Source organism: Corapipo altera, unplaced genomic scaffold, assembly GCF_003945725.1.
Source record: "Corapipo altera isolate COAL_440 unplaced genomic scaffold, ASM394572v1 164, whole genome shotgun sequence".
Classification (NCBI taxonomy): domain Eukaryota; kingdom Metazoa; phylum Chordata; class Aves; order Passeriformes; family Pipridae; genus Corapipo; species Corapipo altera.
In genome coordinates, this window is record NW_020884969.1 from 309,376 (window position 1) to 314,444 (window position 5,069).

The following is a 5,069-nucleotide window of genomic DNA, read 5'->3' on the forward strand; positions in this document are numbered from 1 at the left end:
TTTCTCCCTCTGGTCTCTCACTGTGTTCTGTATCTCCAACTCCAGCCTGGCGTGTTCAAGGATTACAGGTGTGGAAGGTTTCCAAGCAGGTTTTTGTATCCACACACGGCTCCATCAGCATTTGCTCCACTTTGCAAATGGAGGAGGTGGGAGGAAGTAAAGGTGGGAGCACTTATGGCATATTTGGACAAAAATGTACATGAAAAAAAGCAAAAAAAAATATCTCACTCTTTTCTGTTTTGTGTTATTCAGCCACTGAGTGAAAAGTGGGTCCAGTCACTTAAAGAATATATCAGGTTAGGGAGGAAAAATAAATAGAAATATGTCTGATTTTTGCTGAACTTTGTTTTAAAAAAAAGTCATCCACATGCAGGGCCAGCCTTAAGAAACATGAGTACAGGTCACTGCTCCCACCACAGATTTCCCAGAAAGGAGCCTCCATGTCTCAGCTGTCTGCAATGAGATGATTCATCCCCTTGAGTTCTGGTTCCTCTCCTTGTATAAGTGGCTCAGAGCCACATTCCCTTTCCTAAATGACCTATAATTCCTATAGAGAAAGGCTGGTGGAAATCAATGTTGATGATTCTGGGGTACATCCTGAAAATACCCTTCAATGTTACCAATATGTGGACCAAAAAATCAAAGCTGTGGTACCTCCATCTGGAGCACCACTGGTTGCTGCTCCATCAGTTTGAAGCAGGAATCTTCTGGACATGTATTCAAGGGTTGTCCACAGACACCCAGCAGGGAGACCCATTGCTTGCTGAAAACAAAGAGCAGGTTTGAGACCAGTCCGTGGGAATAATTACCTGCATTTTTATTTTAGATGGTCAGACTGGAAAACCATGGATATCTCCAGGCTAAGTAGAAGATAAAATTCCAGATTATCTTTTCTGTGCCCCCAAAAGCTCAATCCAAATTTTAGATGGAGGGAGTCAGTCCAGCATTTTAATTGGATACATTTTGCTTTTACTCAAAACTTAAATACTTCACTTAAAATTCTTTACTTAGGAGGAAATTCTTCCCTGTGAGGGTGAGGATACCCTGTCACAGGTTGCCCAGAGAAGCTGTGGCTGTCCCTGCATCCCTGGAAGTGTCCAAGGCGAGGTTGGACTGGGCTTGGATCAACCTGGGATAGTGGAAGATGTCCCTGCCCGTGGCAGGGGGTGGGATTGGATGATCTTTAAAATCCCTTCCAACCCAATCCTTTCTGTGATTCTGCAAAAATAGTTCTAAAAATCTTAAATTACACCTGAGACATTAACACTTCATTTTCATTCAAACACTGCTTTGCAATTTTCCCTGAAATAGCCTTAATGAAGCTTTTCCACCTCCTCTTTTGCAGTGAGTATCAGCCACTCTTCCAGCCAGACCCAATCCCTGAAGTTTTAGCCAGCCCAAAGCTCTGTATTTTTCAGCATGAAGGAATTAGTTGGAAATTAATTGGTCCAGCTTGGTTTCTAACTTTCTTTGGGTCAATTAAGAGGGAGCACAAAGCAATTTTACACATTTTACCTCATGGTCAACTGGCCTCTCTCCCTGGCACTGTCTGCCCCGACCTAATAATGGGCAGGACCTTGGTCCTCTGTCACAGCCCCAGTGCAGAAATGATGAAAAGGGTCATTGTTCCCAGGAAAGTGTCTCATTCCTCACTCTTTTGGCACTGGGAAGTGCTATCACATAATCAATGAGTGTTTTGAAATCTCCCATAGAACCTTAATTAAATTCAGTGGAGACACCACCACAGAAATGCCACACTTTACACCAGGAAAGTCAAGGAATGACAAGTTTAAGGACTTAAAGACTGAATTTTCAAATGGCTTGTGCTGCACAGTACTTCAACTATCACAGTTTAACCTCTTTTTTATATATATATATACACATATATATGGGAAAAAAAATCCCAGCTGGAGTATTCGTAGCACCTTGTGGGTTTATTTCACAGACTGACGCTGTCTGCTGAGTGGGTTTTATTTTACATCAAGGAAGACAGAAGGAGGGGGAGGAAAATAAAGGCTTGCAAGGAGGAGGTGGCAGGATACACACTGAAACCAGACCCAGTCTCACTTCCCTCGCTGCACGTTTTACAACCAAGTGCTGTGTCTGAGGGAAAGTCTCAAGGGAGCGAGACATCCCAAAATCCCAGGGGGGAAATCACCCCTCTGACATCCGTTATAAACCAGATGGCGTCCAGAGGAGCTGTGCAGGGGCCCAAAGGACCAGCAGCACCAAAAGATGTGCAAACCACTCCTAAAATCCTCACTTATCTCTGTGTGACCTGGAAAGCTGATCAGCAGCAGGAGCTCTCTCCCCTCTCTGGGCAGGAGACACCTCCGAGCCTCAGATGATCATGTGAAGCTGAACCCCTAGCTGCAATTGGTTGGATGTGGAAATCAAGGTAAGCATTGATCAAGTTTAGGGAAAACTCTTGATTTTAACCTTTCATCTCTCATCCTTTCAGTCTATTTTATGAAGAAGGACCAAGGGAAGACCTGCATTTACCCATCATTGAGAGAAACCAAGACCCAGACTTGACCCATCCTTGCAACAGGTGGATAGTACAGAGTCCTTGTGGTCTGATCCTTGGGGCAGACAAACCATCCTGGTCACTGTTGCCTTTGGCACTTATATGTGTTTTTGAATACTCTGGGCTAGCACTGTGAGAGCTCTGCAATGCCCAAACCCAGGGAAGCTGTGGCTGCCTCATCCCTGGAATTGTTAAAGGCCAGGTTGGATGAGGCTTCCACTTGGGATAGTGGAAGGTGTCCCTGCCCATGGCAGGGGGTTGGAATGAGATGGTTTTCAACGTCCCTTCCAACTCAAACTGTCCTATAATCCTATGAAGATGCTCAGTGCTTCACCACTGCTCCTTCCACAACACTCCCTTTTCCCTGGTGGCTGTTTCAGCTCCCCCACACCCACCCAGAGGAGGAGAAAGGGGAGAAGGGGGAGAAGGGGGTTATTACACAATGTTTTTGTTCCACTGACAAGTTCCCTCTGCCAGCTGGAACAGGCTGCTCATAAATTGCAGCTTTCTGGAGGGGTTTCAGGAGTTTTGCATTCTTAGATCATTGTCTCTCCTTCCCGGGAACAATGTGGGGGTAGGAAGGAGCTGCTCAAAAAATGCCATGTGCTACAAGGGGATTTCTTTGGGATAGGGATTGCTCAGGGAGGCAGAGGGAGTTGTCCCCAACTTCTTTAGCTCTCAGCCTGGGTAGCCAAGGAGGCAACTCAGTGGGAAGCAAGAATGCTGCAAACAGTGCTCCGTGGAGATCTGCAAAGGTCAGCTCCTTCCTACCACCCCAGAAAGGATAATTAGAATTATTATCCTCTGATTATAAGGTGGAAAATGAATGTGGGATTCCCATGTTGTGGGTGCTCAGTCTGAGGACCTTCTGGGCTCTCAGGTGTGAACACCTTGGCATGCTCAGCATGTCCTTCACCACTCTGGAAGCTGCTGGGACTGGGATTTCAGACAAAATCTTGTCCTGCAGGTGAATTACAAATGAAATCTTGCTACAAAGCTTCTAACCAGATCAGAGGGATCAAGTGCTTAGTGCTCTTAAACTCATCCTGTGGAACCAGCAGCTTGTTTGAGTGCCCTGTTCCCCTTCCTGTGCTGTCAACTGCAGCCAAGGCGTCGGTGGCTTTGGAATGTGGCTTTGGCCAAGGGTGAGCTCTGCCTGATCCACTGTCCACGTGGTTCCCGGCATGGTGTTGGTCTAGTCCAGCTAGAACTGACTCAAAAAAAACCCAGGAGCAATGGCTCAAGAGTTGGTGTAAGACATGGCCCACCCCAAATAAGCAATCTGGGTGCTGCTGCTCCTGTTGGAGTATGAGGGATTAACTACATGAGCTGAGTGGTACCAGGTGGTCTCCTGGACACAGGAGAGACCCTGGTGCTGTTCGGTTCACCCACAGAGTTGCAACAACTGCTTGAAGAAACACAGCCAGGCCAGTGTACAATAAGCCTTTCTTACAAAGCAGCTACCACGAATGGCTCATAAATCCTGGGAAGGGACAATTCCCCAGAGCACTTTTAAGCCAAGGCTGTAGAGACAAAGTTTTCTTGGCTCGTGACGCACAAACCTCTCACCCAGTGGTAGGATCACTCCTTTGGAGAGGAACAGCCAGAGCTGTTGCCAGAGCAACCAGGACCCATTCTCTGACCTAAGGCCAAGTGACCAATCTAATCAAGTCCATATTATTAATTACAAAACACCAATCACAGCCAAACTGCATCGTAGGAATGATCCCTGACCCATGAACGCTCACAAACTTTTCCTGGGGGTCATTTTCCTGTGCCTAAACCATGCCAGGGGCTGTGTGACCATTGAACAGCTGAAATCCATGCCCTGGAAATGCCCCTCAGCCTTTTGGTTTGCTCCTCGGCACAAATATAACTACAGCACAAACACCAACAACGTCCTGAAGAAGTTATGCTACATTTCTTGGGTCTCTTCCAACAGACAGAGGACCCCAGCCCCCCTCAGACCCCCGTGGGGAGGGTTGACCAGCTTGTTTAGAAAGGCGACTATAAAATTTTAATTATCTTCATTAGCTGCCGGTCTGCTCCGAGTTATAGTCCCAGGGATACCAGGATGCTTCCTAGTAATATGTAATCAGAAAAAAAAAAAAAAAAGGAATTATTTATCAGACAGTTCCTTGCCATGTAGGAGGGGAGGATGGTGAAGGAAACTCCAGGGCTCTATGGGGAGGAGCAGCTGTCTCCAGCACCTCTCTGAAGGAGAGCATGTTGTGGTGTTCCTGGAAAACCATCCATCAAAATTTCTCTCAGTGCATCCCCTGGGTGGGATAAGCCATGATGCCAAGCTGAGCCCCTGCCCTGGGCAAAGGGAAAAGCTTCAAGCAAGGCTATATGGGTCTATACTCCCAGCCATATTGCCTGGGAAAAGTCCTTCTTTGGGTTTTTACAATTTTCTTATCTGAACTTTGGGATGAACAAGGACAGAGACTGATCTTGGTGCAGGCAAGCCTTGAGATTTGCCACATACCACAGTGTGAGGTGAAATTTACCTCGTTGTTTGTGATTTCTTCCCACTTCTGGC